Below are 20,020 nucleotides of genomic sequence, written 5' to 3' on the forward strand. Positions count from 1 at the left end.
AAAAAAAACCTGACAAAGCAAATCCAGTTCTTTGACAGGAAAATTAGCACCAGTTGAATTCAGCAGGTGTTTGAGTGTCCTCAACCCATCCAAACTCATAGAGAATTAACATTCTTGAACAACTGCTCTGAAATCTAGCTTCTAGCTACTAGCTTCTCTAATCTTGTATTCTATTTTTTTATATTTATTATAGAATTAACAAAATGCAAAAAGGCCTCTAACACTAGCTTGTTCTTGTTTTCTTTTTATTATATAATATATATATATATTAACTTGCTATGTGCACTGCGTCAACCTAACTGTGACTTGTTATACCACTTATGTATTATTGCTCTTTTGTTGATTTTAATTTCTTCCATTGCCACTTTGCATAAGTGTCTGCTAAATTACTAAATGTAAATATACATCTTCACAGGCATCATGAGAAGCTGCTATGTCAAAATCTAAATTTAGCTCTTCAATATCTTAATGATTTAGCAGTTAAATACTTAAAAATTCACTTGGACATATGCATGAACAGCAGTGTGAAGGAAAGCAGGGTCTCCATACCTCATATCTCTCAGGCTTCTGCAAATGTGCCCAAGTCTGCCTCGATGCTTGAGAGCAAAGTTTACTGTACACTAAACAGGTCCTCAATAAGTCAGCATGTCTGAGTCCTTGATTCTGACATCACACCAAATGCAGTCAATCCTATTAGAAACAGGTTTAAAAACAGATCAGTTATTTATTAATAATTGTAAGATATTTTGTTACATAAAAGTGACATTAAAAGCTACCTACAGATAACTAAAGTTACAAAATTTAGGACTAAATAATTTCAGACAACTGTACTTTACCTTTGATTATGGACACTTTTACCAGATATGAAACTATGTTGGTCTGTCCCTCTTGAAGAAAACATGAACCTGGCGATCTGTACATCCTCCAGTCCTTGGTCTCCCTTGACCCTGGTTTAAAGAAAATGTAAATGCTTTTTTTCTTTACTGTACTTGCCTTGACAGTATGCCAAATTTCTGCAATTAGAAGAATTCCAGTTAATCAATTATCTAGAAAAGATCTACTCTATAAACAATGCATTAAATTACATTAAATACAAAAATAAATTAAACAAGCAAATGAAATGATAACTCATATGTATCTGGTCCACTGATGAAGTCATGTGTCAAGTCAAGAGAATTATTAATCATTTTCTAACAGGCGTCCAATACTGACTTTCAGGAAAAGGGGAATAACCAATGACATTTGAGATAACGACTAAAACAGCAAGCCCCGCCCCATGACTGACAAAAATAAAATTGTTTGCGCGAGCAGAGGTGAGTAGATCGAGCGCGAGGATGTGGGGAATGACCATGCACTCGCGTATGGGGTGTGGTTTATGCATTTGATTTGCAAACTAAGCAATCATCGTGTCGATCGTCGCGTACCTTGCCGTGACCAAAGACGTGTGATAAGAAGCGCAACACTTTCGTCGCCCCCCTTCTCGCGTGAGAAGCTACGTGACGTCAAGCGCCTTGTCCTTTTTAATATCTTTTTTTTTCTCCATTTGTGTGTGTGATTTTGTCTAATGCCTTAAGTGCTGTAGTTAAGTGTTTTTTTTTTCCTTTTTTTTTTTGTTGGGAGCAAAAAGAAAGAAAAACCTGCATGTTATAACAATTAGCTCCTCCAAATCCCCAAATATTTCATAATCTTCAGGATGCTGACGAAAATATGATGAGTAAAATTAAAATTAAACTGCAGTATATCTAATCAATGAACTTACAATGTTATTTAGAAGTGCACATGTAAAACAACAACCAGGAACAACCAATTCACAGCTTTCTTGTAAGCATCATATATAACTAATGGCACCAAGATAAGGACAGTATAAACCAAAAAGACAACATTTGTATAGGTTCAAGTGTTTTGTCCACCAGAAAACATAAATTGAAAAGTGGCTTAACGCACTAATAGTTAAATCCAAAGGCCAAATTCGAAATTAACAATGGACCATGGGCCATGAGTAAACACTTCAATCATGTAATGTTTTAATAATTTAGTAGTTTAGAAATTATAATATTCTATAATATTCATATATAATTCATATATACACACATTACAATTTTTTTTAATGATTTCTCCAAAGTATCATTCATAAAACACAAACACATCAAATAGTTAACTCTATTGTCACAGTATGAACTCAAATAACACACAATTATCCATAAGCAAGCATTCAGTAGCATCTCAGGAAATTATGAACAGGAGCACAGGTGACTGCTTTAAAAATGCATCCTAGCACTGGAGAGAGAGCTGAAAGAATCACACAGTATAGTTACAGTACTTTATTACAATTACAGTGTTTTGAATTTATCTCACTAGTGTGCACTGGGCAGGGAGCTTGTCTGCACTGTAAATTAAAATGAGTAAACCTTATTTAAAAAAAGTATGCAAACCGATTGCCTTGAAAAAAAACAAGTAAAGTGAAATAAGAATAGTAATTTGTACTAACAAAGGTTTATTTATAAGTGTTGTAAATGTGTAACTCAGAATCACTATTTTCAACAACTAAATTAAGTACATTATACTATGTACGTATTTCAAACAACTCATTTAAATTTAGCTAAATCAAGTAACATTTCCTGCAACTTGGAATTTCTAAGTTGTATTTACTTGAACAGAAATCTAGTTTTGACCAATTGCCTTTAAAAAAAAAAAAGTTACCATTACTCTAGTAACTTAAATACTTCAAAAATCTATTACAAATTCATGACAACAATGTTCTATTCTTCACACACATAATTACCCTAAATCAAATGTAGTGACAGTTCAAAGTTAAAGATGATATATTTTTTTCAATGTAGTTTTAACTCGTATTACAAAAATTTTGAAACAAAGCAAAAACAATCTGCTTTTAGTTATGTTAAACAATGGAGGTAGCAGTACAATGATTTTAAATACGGCAATGAGTTGGCCACACAAGTTGCCAATGTTTTTTTTTTTCTGTCCCAAGTCAAGCATCATATTGTAGGTTTTCTTCACAGTATCAGAGTAACCCACATGTAGTGATGCAAGCGTAGCACATGGTGGTCGGGAAGCAAATGTTGGAGGCAGACCCTGGAGACTATTCTTTGCAGTACTACCCTGAACAATGGTAGAAGACACTGGGTCAAGATTTGGAGAAGTACTTCATCGTCAGTGATAGTCAGCAAGCCAACAGATACTAGTGCCCAGACTGCATCAGCATCAGACACCTGTTTAAAACCAAATAAAAACAATATTAGCAGGGAAATGTGGATGATCAGTTTTCAGTGTTTTCTGTCTTGCCTACACTGCCATAACATTGGGTTAGTTCACCCAAACTTGAAATTCATGTCATCATTTACTCACCCATGACTTTAAGTTATTTTCAGAACACAAATAAAAACATTTTCAGTGAAATAAATTTCTGTCCTTTAACTGAATGTCTATTTACCCAAAATATTAGACACTTGATCATATAGCAATTACGTCTCTTTCAAAGATTTGAGCCTCTTTTCCACTGTCAGGCCAAACCATTCTTAATTCTCAATGCTTAACCATTCCATTCTGTGCTAATACGGATATGGTTTAATTTTTCACTGTTGGGCTGTCAACAGAGCTCTTTTGAATGCAACATAAATGTGTCAGTCGTTGCCTTAGTAATGCAATAGTTAAGATATCGAACCTGATGTAAAAAGCACCCACGTTACGAAAGATTAAATATTACTTTTAATTTTAATATTACCTAGTTTACTTAACTCAAATAGCATGTTGCCCAGCTGCAGAGAAACTGGTGGCTAGGCAAAAACAAATGACCAACCCTGAGCAGTGACTACCATCTAGGCTTTCTACAGCACGTTCAGTGAGTTCTGGATCAAGAACAGTTCACCAGTCCATGCCTAACAGAGTTCAAGTGGAAATATAACTGAAACTGCTCCTTACAATTCATTGAACAGTTTGGCCCAAAAAGTAGATTAATCGGCTCCATTCAAATGGATTGATTTGATGGGATCTTGGGTGTCAGAGATTTGGGTTAAATATCTTCATTCGTGTCAGGAAGATGCACAGTTTTTTATGGAATAGATTGACAGGAGGGAGATTAAATGGCACATTTTTCATTTTTGATTGAACTAGGTATGTAATCAACATTAATCTTTATAAAGGTATCTCAGTAATATACCAGCAAATACACAGGCATTTTTTTTCTAAAATGGTGTTACTAACTATGAGAACTTACCAAGCAGGTTAGTTGTAGAAGTATCCGGGGTGATCATGAATTAAAACAGGTAGGCCTCAGATGGGTGTGTAGTTCTGTCAAATCTTTTCTAAGTGTCAATAAAGAAGTCATTAAAGTCAATAAGCGCTGTTTATTTTAAATATTATTAATAAATATAATAAAACTATTAAACATTTAAGGTAGCATCATACATTTTATGGGTTCTAGGATGTGAAGTGTCCTCTTAGATATGTGAAAAGAAACACAGTTACAAATACGGAAATATGGTTACAGGTATTCTGGAACTGCAATAAATTATTTGAAATTGCAAATAAAACATAGCACATGATTGAGTCAAAAACGGCTCTACTGCTGTTGAAATATCTCACCTTTATTATACTGAGACCGGTGATCACAAGACCGCTGCTCAGAGAAGACAGATGACACAAGCTTTTTTCCTAAATATGAAAAATAATTCTTCATATAAAATCAAGTTCCACTAATGTTGTGAATTGTAGAACAAGGACACATTCATTTCTTGATATTTGCATTTTTAACAATAGAAATAAATTTTCTATACATCTCTATTTGAGGCATCAGTAATAAAACCAATTCAAAGGCAGCATTTCTTCTGTTACAGTACTTGGTGTTTTTAACACAGCAAATAAATAATTACTGCAAAATAACGAGCTCATTCAGTTTAAACCTTTTAGTCTGGTTACGCAATGACTATGATTGTATTAAAATGATGAAAATACATTTGTAAACTGAAAAATGACTTTAACCTAAAAAGTGGCCAAAGCCTCACAAGTGTTATAAAATTATAGAGGAAATTTTGCAAACGATTACTGTTAACAATTAATACTATAAGTGGCATATAAAGATCATATTGACGACTTCTTGCATGTTCTTGAATTGTTTCTCGGAATTTACATGCTTTCATTTTTAACTAGTAAAACATTTTTCAATTTGAGAAATTAAATTAAAAAAAAGTCTTTAAAAGTTTTTACCTTTACCCAAATGTGCCACAGGTTGTGTATTTCTATAGTTTTTATTCTAATAGCAGAATAGCAAAGATCGTTGCTCCCTGTTGCTAACACTGGTGCTGACAAGGAGCAAATGTTAGTCAGTTCAAATTAGCAGCACACAGAAAGATACATCCACACTATTTTTTTTTTTTTTTACTTACCTTATTATTATTGTGTAGAAGTAATCAATCATTCTTTGTCCAGAGGTGAAATGTAAACAGTCTTTCTACTTTTTAGTTTAAGCAAATTCGACGCAGCTTCAAAACTTTGCTTGCTGCGCATGCTCACCGTCCTTATTTCTTCTTCTGTTGTTTTGTTCCTGTTGCACATTAGCGCACTGCTGCCTCTCACTGGTGAATTAATGTAATCGGTTTTGTTGTAGCTACTTGAATATTTTAAGAAAGAATTACTCATTGCAGCATGTTGTTCTATTCGCCTTAAAATTAGCAAATTGTGTAACTTAATAAAACCTAGTAAGTATAACAACTAAGTAAAGATAACTTATTATATTTAAGGAAGCTAAACAATTGTAGTGTGTGTATTTGTACTGTAGGTTTTGTCATCTGAGGCCAAAGTTTGATATTGATAGATCATGTAAGGGTTTTTGACTGGAGAATTTGATTTTGACAGAAGATTGCACAAGTTTGTGGCCTAATGGTTAGAGACTTGGACTACTTACAAGAAGGTATCCGGTTCAAGTCTTGGTGCTGGCAGGAGTTGTAGGTGGGAGTGAGTGAATGAACAGCACTCTCTTCCACCCTCAGTACCCATGACTGAACTCAGTACCCTGGCACTGAAACCCCAGTTGCTCCCCAGCGCTGGATCTGTAGCTGCCCACTGCTCCGGGTGTGTGTTCACTTCTCACTGCTGTGTGTGTGCACTTGGATGGGTTAAATGCAGAGCACCAGTTCCTTATTACAAGAGCAGTTTCTTGTAGGCTACTCTACATGTTCAAATTAATAGCCTATATATTGATAATTAATTAATACGTTTATATATGCCTATTTGACATTTTTTTAAACTGTTTTGACACATTTTCATTTTCAAGTATTATGTCTATTAAAATAAGTCGGTACTATATAGTAGCCTACTTTTGTGTTGATGTCTACTGAAGCCTTATGATCACAGGGAGTCTGTCATAGCGAGTCAGTTCCGGACATATATGCAAAAACCTACGTACCAACAATAAACGTCTTTTTTTACGCTTTTTATGCTTAATTTAGTGAGATAATTTGGTAACTGCATATGAATCAATTATATTTTCCTCTTCAATATTTGCAGCACGAAATAAACATTACTATTTGAATGAATGTTGAAAAAAAACTGGGCTGAGTTTCCCAAAAGCTTCGTAAGCCTAAGAAGTTCATAAAAACGATCATACTACTGATCTTAATATCACGTTCTGTTTCCCAAAAGCATCGTAAGCCTAAGAAGTTCATAAAAACGATCATACTACTGATCTTAATATCACGGTCTGTTTCCCAAAAGCATCATAACTTAAGTAGCCCTTGAAAATCATCGATCTACGGGTGCTCTGGAGTAATGGTTAAGCCCTAAGTGTATTTAAGAAAACAGATTTATGCGGTTACCTGTAGGACAATCAGCACATTACACCTTTAACTTGATTCAAGCGAAATATGATTATATTTACATTTACATTATTCATTTAGCAGACGCTTTTATCCAAAGCGACTTACAAACCAGGACAGTGGAAGCAATCAAAAACAACAAAAGAGCAATGATAAGTGCTATAACTCAGTTAGGTTAACAAAGTATAGCTACGTAGCATAGGTTTTTAAATGATATAATAAATAAAAAGAAGTGTTAGAGGTAGTGTTAGAGGTCTTTATATCTTTATACATACATACATACATATAATTGCATAATACATGAAAAGATAAGATGGAAGAGATGGAGAGAGTGGTAGTTTTTTAGGCAAACATCAATGCCTTCAATTTTATGTGAGCAGCAATTGGAAGCCAGTGCAAATTGATAAACAGCGGTGTGATGTGTATTCTTTTCGGCTCATTAAAAATTATAATTATAAGGATTTGATTATGCTTTATTGTACACTTTATTACTCGTTTCTTTATTTTTTAATACATTTAGAAATTAATTAATTAAGAGGGGGAGGAAAAAATAGAAGCACATCTAAATTAAATGACTGAAAATAATAATAAAAAAAACGAATAAAAGAAATAATGTGGTAAATGATTCAAAGACTGGGGGGGGGACTTGCTGAAGTTCATAAAACCAATAACGTCTCTCTCTCTCTCTCTATACTATATATAAAGTACATTATATATGATTATGTAAAGTATAATACACTATAATATAATATAATATAATATAATAGTGTACTGTATTATAATTAATTATAATTATTATATCCAAGTTGTCTGTATGGAACGCAGCATTAGGTTAACATCAATAAGCAATCGTGCACTACTGTTGAGCCATTCTAAGGTGAGATTTCAGCACTTGACAAACGGATAGCAACTCCTAAGTAACACTTAAAGCACGGCTACGTGAGATTGCTTTACGTGCATATTTGGGAAATGCACGTGAAACAATAACGAACGATCGTAAAATTACTCGTAGAAAACGCCCTTAAGCGATAAGATCAATCGTTAACGGGAAACCCGGCCCAGAACAGTTTAATACAAACGAATGTCTCGTGAATCGATCAGAGTTAGTTAAAAAAAAGTTAAAAGAATGATGGATGCCACAGACTTTTTTTTACTTCACAATATAACATAATTTTATTATCTTAAGCTTGACTTTATTCTTAAATTATGACATTAATCTTATTTATTCAGTTATTTTTGAACGTGGCACAAAATGCTGCCTTAGGCTGCTGAATGAAAACACAATTTTGGCACAGCGAAAAAAAAAAACGAAAAATGTAAAACCAGTGGCGATATATTTGTATTATTAATTAATAAAATAATGTCTTCAGAGTCAATGTTGCAAAAATGAATTTGACGAACCTGACTTGCCATCTCCTCATTGTACATGCCTTTATAGAGAAATGCATCTTTAGAATTACATGATGAAAGAGATTTTGTTTTCGATTTGAATTATTACGTTTTAAAATAGTAATTTAAAACGCAAAAAGCATTCTATAGATATATTTATCATGTTGGTGAAGCGCTCCTGCTAAAGACCAAGAAGAAATCGCATCCTGTTTGTTTTCCTTATTTTACAAAAGCATAGTTTTGTTGATATTGTGAGTGCACACATATACAAGTAGACCCTTTGGAGTTCCAAATGATGCATACTCTTATCTTTATGAGCAAAAATGACGGCGCATTTTTTATTTTTTACTGTCATTAAAACAAAAAAGCAAGCTGGCTCCTCCATGTCCTGCAAAGCGCTCACTCTCCGCACAAACGATTGGATATGCGCCTGTGCTCATTTTCCTAAGTTAAATGTTTAAATTAATAGGCCTACTGTGAAATGCATGAAGTGTAGGCCTATTATGTCTGTTTATTTTAGGCAAGTCTTGTTGGTTTGAGAAGGATAAATTGAACAAACATCTAATGCTCAACTTACTGTCTGAACGAGCTGCAGCTTGCTCGTTCCTTTAAAAATCAAAAACTCGAATTTACCAAACGCAAAATTTTCCAAACATATTTCAAAATTAACTTAAAGAAACAAATAGAAATGACAACTTTTCTATTAAAAATCAAAAGTGAACTATTTTAATAGCTGTGTAATAGGGAAGAGAGAGAGAAAAAAAGTCACGGTATCCAGTCGACTTGGGCAAAGAATTCACACAAGCTGTTGGACAAAGGCCGGGCCTATGCAGGGCTCTCTATTCGTTCCCTTGTTTTAATTAGAAGTTCTCCCCCAGCTATGTCCCAAAACTGCCAGGGCTCATATGCACCTGCATATCCTGGACCCAGACTATTCCACTGAGGAGACAGATGTGTACTTTAGGTGCTGTTATCATGATTATTACCTTAAATCCTTACTTAGAGCAAAATAGGACAACGCCAAATTATTATTAATGTACTTATTCACACGTACGTCATCCATACGTACGTTATCCAGACGCTTATCCAGACGCTTATCTACGAGTACGTTATCCAGACGCTTATCCACACGTACGTTATCCAGACGCTTATCCACGCGTACGTTATCCAGACGCAAAGTAAAAAAAGTCATTTTTTTCCTACGCCACCGCCACGCCGCCGCGTAGTTTGAGCGCAGCTCCAACACGTGACCGTGACGTCTGACGTCTCATATCTTACGTCTGACGCCTGAATACTATGGGATTTTGGCCAGACGGCTGGCGAGCGTATACACGTTAGTTCTCCTCTCAGTTTGCTTAGTGCGTAGCAGATTTTGCACAAGATACACCTCATACTCGCGAGGGCTTTTATTGCGCGTGAGGGCTTGTATTGCGCGCAGAGTACGTGTGACGCGCGTGCAAGAGTTTGAAATGAGCTTGCGGGCTCCCGTTTCCTCGCGTCTGATTTAGTTTTCCTCTCGCGGAAGCGATTTAGCATGCACGCCAGCATCAGTTGTGCGCTCGGATAATATTGTCATTGATTTGACGCCATATGCATGCTCCTCTTTTACCTCACCACCACCGACACACACATTTCAGTGCGAGTAGTAACTTTTTAGGTATTTTATTATCTAAAACCAATATTTTTATTCATAAATATGCCCTCAATGGTGTACAAATACCTATGCCAATGTTTAAACTAATCCTTGTAAATGAAGAATTTATTATCTTTATATACATGGGACGGGTAGGTCGACGGAGGCTTCCATGTAGTTCCGCCATCTTGCAAAACTATAATAGCAGAGAGGGACAAAAAGTACTAAGCCAACGCGTTTCCACAGTTCGTTTTCGGTCAGAGCCAGAAACATAGGTGCAGAGCAGTGAGAAGCGCTTGAAACTGCACCGGCAAGTTTAAAAGTCTGGATTGCATTCTTATTATGGACCATACATATGCCGCGCCACAGGAGAAGAAAACATAGTCGCCAAAACAGTCAAAAATAGAACGTAAAAGGAAACGTGACTGTAGATTACAGAAAACAAGAGTTAATGTCGGGGAAGCTTTTTCTAGATGGAAAGAGCTAATGCTTGATAAAGATTTCAAAAGAGACGCTGAAGTGGCCAGTTTTCTTCTCGACAGGTAAGTCAGTGTTACAGTCTATATTATAATATTTTTTTTATATCTAACAATGCATATAATTCAGAAAATATAACGAATAAATTAGACATAACTACTAATTACAATATTTCATGTTTTCCACAGTCAGTAATTCATACTGTAACATTCGTTTGTTAGTTGTCATGTTGCAGTTTGTTTGAAATAACACACCTGTTCACCTGAAGGAAAACTCGACGAAGTGCTATTAGAAGACATCCTGTCAAAGCTTTTTGGTACATATCGCCTACCGTAGATGCAATGCGCATTTGAAAAAGCGAGGCGCTGGAGAGCAAAATTAGTTTGAATGCAAAATACAATTTCACCACTAGATGGGAGTAATTCCTACTTAGTGTCCCTTTAAATATCGATGACTTGATTATATTCTCTTTTATATCAATGATGCTGAGTCATCAAAAATCGTGTCCAAAAAATATTATTGTGTACAAGTTTACTTTTGTCACAGATGTAGTCTGTGCTGCTAGCGATTATAACGTTTACACATGTTTTATACAGGCGTTAGTGGTGGAAACTATGATTCTTTCAAGAGATTCATTCATTTTCAGTTCGTTCACCAAAATGATTCATTCAGAATCGTTCACTCATTCGTTCAGTGATAATTTTTTCGTATTACACAAAATATGCCAGCAGGTGGCAAAAAAGAGTGTTATGTCCTAAGTCAACGAACGTATTCACTAGTTACAAAAACTGATCTGGCTTTATAAAAATGTGTGCATAATCAAATTCCTTATATAAAGTCTAATTAAGTTGTTCAGATGAATAAAGCACGAGGTTTTCTTGCCTAATTAGCATTTTAATTGTTTGGTCAGACAGTTTGTATATTACATATTCACATTCATAAATCGGCGATTAAACGTGGAGTACAGTATGCTAAATATCTAAACAAGTGTATGTGCACAGTACCTATAACTGCGCTTTGCATTTTGCGAGATTGACATTCTAAATGGCAGACTAACCCAGTTTACTCTCATTCATTTCGTTCACAAACGAGATAAGCTATACCAGTTTATTTCATTCACAAATGACGTATCCGTTCATTCAACTCATTCACGAACGACATGTGTGCCAGTTCAGTCATTTCATTCTCAAACGAGATGTACTAAATCATAAACTCGTTCACAAATGACATGGGTATCAGTTCAAGTCAGTCATTTCATTCACGTCGATAAGATCTCTAGATCTAGTTCAGACTCATATGAGTCAAACTAGTTAATTGAAGTGCGTATTCGTTCACTACATTCAACAAATCACATGCTCTGTCACATCTCATAATAGAAGGCTATTGGCTCGAGGTTGAGTAACACTTTGACAGGATGAAACAGTTCCCTCTCGAGGTGGGAACGAGACATTACGTCAGCTAAGACGTATATGGGAACTCTTCCCTTCTCCACTTTCACTTAAATCTTATTGGCTAACGCCAGCTGGGGACAGCTGGTCAATTGACGCAAAGCATGCAAATACTGGCGGGTCAGCGGGCAGTATAAAATGCATGGGAGCGAAAATTATGTCAGAATCTCTTTCTTCACGCTAGAAGTCTTATCTAAGTCATCGTGGAAGTTGCAATAGAGGACTACTCACCCTGTTTTTGCAGGCCATGTTCACGCACGAGGATGGTGCAGAAACCCTCCCCCCATCGAGGAGACTGTTACCGAACCTGTGCCCGTCTCCCTCTGCATTTGGTTCGGACCACAGCCTGCCTTCCAAGCCGTGCAGTTCACGGCCCTTAGATGAACAAAGCCTATACTTCTGAGGGAAGACCGCTTCTGTTCTTCATGCCAGGGCAATACTCAAGGTGTTTCAGGCAGATGGCGGCACAGTAGCGCTGACGTCATCAAGGATCTGCGCTCGGCAACTGATCTCGCGCTGATGGCTAATAGCGCTCTGCTCAGCCGTTTCATGGTCGTATCAGCCCTGGTTCGCGGACCTGAGAGAGTTAGTGATGGCTCCCCCATGGCGAATCCCCCTCAGACAGGACCTGCTGTCTCAGGTGAATGACACAATATAGCACCCCAGCCCCGAGCTGTGGAACCTTCATGTGTGGCCGCTGCAGGGACCCTAATGAGCGGGATGCTCTACACGAGTTCTAAACTCCCTTACAGAGTCGCGAGCACCATCAAACATTCGCTGCTACGCGCAGATGTGGGGAGTTTTCACAAAATTGTGCGAGAACATTTATATTGACCCGGGGACCTGTTCCGTGTCGGATGTTTTGCGCTTTCCACAGCACAGTATGGACAGCGGGAGTTTGAAACCATCCACGCTAAGGTGTATGTGACCGCTATTGCCACTTTCGTTCCCCGGTTGATGGGCAAACGATCGGTAAGCACGCTCTGGTAATCAGTTTTCTCAGGGGAGCGAGGAGATTGTGCACTTCTTGGCCGCCGTCCGTGCCGCCGTGGGATTTCGCTCTAGCTTTGAGGGCTCTATCTCTTACTACCGTTTGAGCCATTAACCTCGATTGTGGTTAAGGAGCTTCCCTGAAGACTGCCTTGCTTCTTGCTCTCGCCTCGGCGAAGTGCCTTGGAGAACTTCATTAGTTTTGGGTGAATGATATTGCATTGGTTTCGGGTCTGGCGACTGTAATGTCACTCTCCGGCCGAGACCGGGTTTCGTTCCGAAGTCACTCAATACACCATTTTGTTTCCCTGCCCGCCTTATCTGTTGAGCCGTCAGCCCCGCGTGACGCTGATGCTCAGAGCGCCAGGACCCAGTTAGGGTTTTACGGATGTATATGAATCGCTCGGCCGCCTTTCGTCAGTCGGACCAGCTGTTCGTGTGCTTGGTGGATGTAATAAGGGACGTGCTGTTTCTAAACAGAGACTTTCTCACTGGATCGTGGACGCTATCGAATGCCAGGGGAAGGATTATCCCCTTAATATCAGAGCTCATTCTGCGAGGTCACTATAAATGCTTCCTGATGGGCCTGGTCTAGAGGTATGTCTGTCCAGTATTTATGTTTTGCTGCTGGCTGGTCTAACCCTAACAGGATTTACAAGCTGGATGTACCCTCTGTAGCATCACATCTACTTTCGGTGAATTATGTTTTATTCATTCTGTTATAACCAGCTATACAGTAGTTACCATGGCTAGTACCTCTGTGTTATGGAATATATATGGTTTATGCAGTAGGCACCGCAAACGCCGTCGACTCTGTTTAACTCTCATGCTTGAGTGCTTATACAGATTTTATACAGTTCCCATATACGTCTTAGCTGACGTAATGTTGAGTTACCGCCTCGAGAGGGAACGTCTCCGGTTACTATCGTAACCTTGGTTCCCTGAGAGGCAGGAACGAGACATTACGTTAGCCGCCGTGGTCGCTGTTTGATCAGCTGTGCTAGCGTTCAGTCGTGATTCTGACGTAATTTTCGCGCCCATGCATTTTATACTGCCCGCTGACCCGCCAGTATTTGCATGCTTCGTGTCAATTGGCCCGCTGTCCCCAGCTGGCGTTAGCCAATAAGATTTCAGTGAAAGTGGAGAAGGGAAGAGTTCCCATATATGTCTTAGCTGACGTAATGTCTCGTTCCCGCCTCTCAGGGAACCGAGGTTACGATAGTAACCGGAGAAGTTCACCGAGGTGCTCATGCGCTGCTAATAGCGCTGCGCTGCTGTGGAGGGAGGAACTTCAGTGAACGAGAAATATGAGTCAGTGGATTGCATGAACGATTCGTTCACATAAAAGATTCGTTCAAAAAGAACGATTCGTTCTCGAACGACACATCACTAACAGGCGTTTACCTAGTTTGTTTAATAAAATCTTACACGCACCCATAGTGTACGCATATACAAGTCTTGTACGTTAGATTAGACTAGTGCGGGTTAGTGATGGGAAGTTCGATTCTTTTCCGCGAACCGTTTTTTTCGGATGGTTCGATTCAATAAGCCGGTTGAAAAAAACGGTTCAGCGGTTCTTTTACGCTCGACGTAATGACGTCATTGGCGATGACGTAATTGCGTCACGTCTTTCAAACATTAAAATATATAAAGTCATTAATCATAACTTTAGTCAGTTAAAAACCTCATAATCATGAAAAGTTTACATTAGAATTTTGCAACAACACCCAAATACAGTAACAGCAATAATGTGCATATGAGGATTTAAGTCTTGAAGATATAAAGTAAATAAATTAGGTGTCATCAGCGCAGAAACCACGATCCACTTACTAAACATAATCCATTGCGATGTATTTGTTATTAAATGAACTTACGTTTCGCCAGATTGCCCTTCATCCAAGCCCTCGAAATACCCGCACTCATAACATTAATACAGAATTAGAATCAATCACCAAAAGTATCACTTCAGTTCAGACATGCTGTGAGTCAGTTGGCTTCACGCTGAATCGCGCATGCGCAGTATCATCAGTTCATCGGTTCTCAATTCGGATGCATCCGACAGAAACGATTCTCGGTTGAGTGTACTGGTGATCCGAAAACCGATGCAACCGGTTCTTGACTCGAGAACGAGAATCACTCTAACCGGCACGTGCTGCAGTTCAGTTTCATCAGCTGCTATACTCGTGTTCATGTTCTGTTTACTACAACTCAATTTGTGAATGTGTCATCATTAACTATAAATACAGTACAGATATCTCATAAAATCATCCCTTATTCCTATTAAACATAAGAGTCGTTAGAGTCTTAATTATGGTCCAACTTCCCTGAAAACCCATTTGGCCTATACATTTTATACAATATACAGATTGGAAACATTCATCTAAAAAAAAAAAAAAAATCAAAATAAAATATAGTTATTTTATCACACTTTCCGATGTTTAACAAAATACTTAAAAAAAAAATTACACGCATGCGCAGTATCATCAGTTCATCGGCTCTCAATTCGGACGCGTCCGACAGAAACGATTCTCGGTTGAGTGTACTGGTGATCCGAAAACCGAAGCAACCGGTTCTTGACTCGAGAACGAGAATCAGCTCATCGGTTCTCAAATCGGACGCGTCTGACAGAACGATTCTCGGTTGAGTGTACTGGTGATCCGAACACCGAAGCAACCGGTTCTTGACTCGAGAACAAGAACTGCTCCAGCAGTGGGCGTGTTCGTTCATTATCTGGCTCGGCTTGGTGTTCATCTTCAGTTCGGTCTTCACAGCAGTTCAGTCAGTGTACTGTTTGAGTAAATGAATTACTCCAGGATATTGGTTTATTCTGACCCAGAGGGAGTGTCAGTCACGTTAAAAAAGTTAACAGCTTAAGTAATTTGTGGATTAATGCTTATTGGAGACGTGAACCGTTTCAAACGATTCAGTTCGATTTGGTGAACTGGTTCATCCGATTCACTAAGAAGAACCGGTTAAATTGAACGATTCGTTCACGAATCGGCCATCACTAGTGCGGGTGCTTATTTAGATTTTCCCGCGTTCACTATGATTTAGTCGGTTCCAGTGGCGGCTCGTCATGTGATGCAGATTTTTGAGGTGAAAAGGAGGAAGATTTAATGTAAATACAATTTACTATTCGTTTCAGTTCATGTCTCAGAATGTGTATATTTTTGTTTGTAATTTCACAGTTGTAATACCATTACATGAAAGCTCCGCTTTTCTATCGCGAATGTGCCAAATCTGCTGATGTAATTACAACCGCTAAGTGAGAGAGAAGGGGAGGCCAGGGTAACCAATCAGCATCGAGTGTTCACTTTCAGTGCTGAGGAGTGCTGAGAAAAGTAACATCATCTATTTTAAAATCCACGAGCCATTTATTTCATTTAATATAGTTAATCTAATATAACATCTTACTAAGAGTGCAGTTGTTCTCCAGATATAAGCATAACAAATGTGATTTTGATTTTTATAAAAAAATTATAAACAATAAGTTAATATTAAGTGCATTTTAGACACCGTATTGCCTGTTTTAGCTCTATTTCACCAACGAAAAAGTTGAAAACTAAGCTACAGCAGTACAGCAGTAACAAAAGGGCTTCTGGTTATCTTAAGGCACCTTTGGTACAAATGATATGTACATTTTGTCGTTACTCTCAAGATTTTTCAAGATGCAAACTCTCACAAATAAAATGGCTGAAATGGTAAATGGAGTTATTTTTGTCCTATAATTTACTTATTTATTTTAGCTATTTGACATAGTAGTTTGTTTTATTTTATTACAATTATTTACATTTAGCCATTTTTCCTCTATGTAAACTTCTATGTTCTATGTTATTTAGTCTGTATAAATGTTTGACCACAACTGTAAATTGAGCATGTTTGATGATGTCACATTAATGTTTTATAACTTTTACATATGTTTTTATTTATTATAAAGAGACGGCAGAGTTACACTCACCTAAAGGATTATTAGGAACACTATACTTATACTGTGTTTGACCCCCTTTCACCTTCAGAACTACCTCAAAGGAACACTCCGACTTTTTGGGATTTTAGCTTATTCACAGTATCCCCGAGAGTTAGATAAGTCCATACATACCTTTTTTATTTCTGTGCGTTCTGTAAGTGTTATTTGACGCACCCACCGCTAGCCTAGCTTAGCACAAAGACTGGATGTAAATGGATAATGGTAGCATAGTAATCCCAATAGGTGACAAAATAATGCAAACATTTTCCTATTTACATGTTGTGATCTGTATAGTCACAGCATGTACAAATAACAAGGCTATATGAGACGTAGGAGCACAGCTAACTTACTTGGGTGGAGTGGCTACTTGGGTGGAGTGATTAGTGCAGCACCCGAGACGCGCCGTGGTGAGGAGCAGAGTGTTCACTCACAGTTGGAGTAATAGAGTCAGCAATTACTAGATAGTAAATTTATAGTGTACAATCATGGGTGTTCGCTGTATTGTAAAGAGCTGCAACAATAAACAGGGGAAACCAGGTAATACTATGATGTTTCATAGAATTCCAACCAAAAACGCTGACCTGATGAATCGATGGCTAACGTTACTTGTTCCAAACACACCTGTAAACACCATCACGAAGTATTTCGTTTGCTCTGAACATTTTACTGTAGACGACTATTTTGAAAAAATGCAAGTTGCCACACGGACCATGAAACGTGTGCTAAATGATACAGCCATCCCATCGATAATAAAGACAGGACAAATTGGATCCCCTGTTGCTGTGGTAAGTGTTCCGTTATGTTTTGAGATGACTAACATTAGCCATACTGTAACAGTGCCATGCTAATGTAATATAACCTTAGTAGTGACACTATTACGTGAATAGGGGCTCCGTGTATCCCCTTTATTGTTATTATTGTGTTGTCATGAACACACTGCTCGTGATCATTATAACAAAATCACTTAAGTTACTTGGTGGACAGCTGACCATTAGGTTCACTCTGCATGGGCGTTCTTCCAGTTGATCTTGTCACAATGAAAAAAAAACGACAACTGCCGGGTGTATTAGGGCAGAGAAATCTTCCGTGGTAGTGATGCAAATATTTTGATTGGCATCAAGCCTTGACAATGATGGCAATACCCGGTCTCATTCATTACAACAAAGGCACTCGGTTTCTGTCGGCATAGGTTGGCATGTTCCACATTTACACCACCAGTTCATGTTCGTTCTGATTCTCCCTTCGACATCAATCTGTTCGGTATCTGGTCTTACAGCTTCCAAAGTTTGTAACTCCTCGTCTGTGTATTCTGGCTCAGAACTATATGGTTCTGGATCTTGGTTTTATACACAGTAAAATTCCTCTGAGTCTGACTATTCCTCAAAGTCAGCCATGATAACGAGTCACGTCTAGCTAGTTAGTCACGTTTGTCTTGTTTACGGTCTCGTGTGCTGTGCTAATCACTCCGCCCAAGTAGCCACTCCGCCCAAGTAACGTTAGCTGTGCTCCTACGCCTAGTGAGAATATAGTTCCCAGTATTTATATGATTAAAAATGGTCTCTGTCTCATATAGCCTTGTTATTTATAAACGCTGTGACTATACAGATCACAACGTGTAAATAGGAAAATGTTTGCATTATTTTGTCACTTATTGGGATTACTATGCTACCATTATCCATTTACATCCAGTCTTTGTGCTAAGCTAGGCTAGCGGTGGGTGCGTCAAATAACACTTACAGAACGCACAGAAATGAAAAAGGTATATATGGACTTATCTAACTCTCGGGGATACTGTGAATAAGCTAAAGTCCTAAAAAGTCTGAGTGTTCCTTTAATTCTACGTGGCATTGATTCAACAAGGTGCTGAAAGCATTCTTTAGAAATCTTTGGCCCATATTGATAGGATAGCATCTTGCAGTTGATGGAGATTTGTGGGATGCACATCTAGGGCACGAAGCTCCCGTTCCACCACATCCCAAAGATGCTCTATTGTGTTGAGATCTGGTGATTGTGGTGGTCATTTTAGTTCAGTGAACTCATTGTCATGTTCAAGAAACCAATTTGAAATGATTCGAGCTTTGTGACATGGTGCATTATCCTGCTGGAAGTAGCCATCAGAGGATGGGTACATGGTGGTCATAAAGGGATTAGGGCTGTCACTTTTGTGAAAAAAACATCTTCGATTTTTAAAACATAAGTGTTCATTGAATCGATTGTAAAATAAATTTTCCATGTCTAAAATAAAAAGTTGTTTCCTTTTTCAATGTCAAATAATGGACAAATGTAAAGAGAGCGCTGGAAACGCACAAGTCAGCAATATTTCTTATTTATTGGCATGAAGTTTTGTGCAGAATAACATACAGCAACAGGAGTGCAACATTCTCGAAAAAATATATATGCAGAGGGGACGGCTGCCATAACAAAATTAAAACATCACTGCAGACTTCAACCCGGCTGCATTTATGATTTAGGCAATTCAAAAACCTCCAAGATTATTTTAAATAATGATTCAATCCATTTCAAACTACTGTTAAAAAAAAAATGAAACTTTAAATGGTACAGCTGCGCAAGGTGGGGGTATTACTGCCAATTTTCCACCACAAAAGCCAGTCGCTGTCATTGAACATTGGAAAAACATTAACATTGAAATCATTCGCACCAGACTATTCGCGTTTGGTGTGAACGCAGCATAAGAGGTCGCTTTCGACATCACTGGGTCTTATAGGCGCGTAAAATTGCTGGTATTTTCTGTCTAGCTTTCGCAAGGCATACTGCACTTTCGGAATTCTTTATTTTCTTTTTCTGCTTGTTTGTAAGTTGTGTTACATATATTTTTTAATTGTTTAATTATTTTAAAATTAACAGTGTACATATTTGGTTAAAATCGATTCCCAATTTTCATTTTCAAAACTTTTTTTGGTTGGTCCGATCGATTGTGCAATCGATTTTTGAACTAAAAGTGACAGCCCTAAAAGGGATGGACATGGTCAGAAACAATGCTCAGGTAGGCCGTGGCATTTAAACGATGCCCAATTGGCACTAAGGGGCCTAAAGTGTGCCAAGTAAACATCCCCCACACCATCACAACACCACCACCACCAGCAGCCTGCACAGTGGTAACAAGGCATGATGGATCCATGTTCTCATTCTGTTTACGCCAAATTCTGACTCTACTATCTGAATGTCTCAACAGAAATCTAAATTGCTTAAATAACCTTTCTTTCCCATTCTTACATTCAGTTTGGAGTTCAGGAGATTGTCTTGACCAGGACCACACCCCTAATTG

The 20,020-nt window shown here is 37.9% G+C and overlaps 2 protein-coding genes and 1 long non-coding RNA gene across 9 annotated transcripts in view; 1 reads left to right on the plus strand and 2 right to left on the minus strand.

Moving 5' to 3' along the window:
* The window catches only part of LOC127953117 (NACHT, LRR and PYD domains-containing protein 3), a 117,596-nt gene that overhangs the window by 77,467 nt on the left and 20,109 nt on the right, over window positions 1–20,020 (plus strand). The window lies entirely within an intron of this gene.
* LOC127953131 (SEC14-like protein 1) overlaps window positions 1–20,020 on the minus strand; it is a 105,942-nt gene that overhangs the window by 31,969 nt on the left and 53,953 nt on the right. The window lies entirely within an intron of this gene.
* Window positions 1,589–6,871, minus strand: LOC127953180 (uncharacterized). The gene is made up of 5 exons (XR_008153102.1): window positions 5,403–6,871; window positions 4,603–4,671; window positions 4,426–4,456; window positions 4,235–4,322; window positions 1,589–3,230 (listed from the first exon to the last, which is right to left on the minus strand). It is a non-coding gene; the product is annotated as an uncharacterized LOC127953180 (long non-coding RNA).

Source organism: Carassius gibelio, chromosome B3, assembly GCF_023724105.1.
Source record: "Carassius gibelio isolate Cgi1373 ecotype wild population from Czech Republic chromosome B3, carGib1.2-hapl.c, whole genome shotgun sequence".
Lineage (NCBI taxonomy): Eukaryota > Metazoa > Chordata > Actinopteri > Cypriniformes > Cyprinidae > Carassius > Carassius gibelio.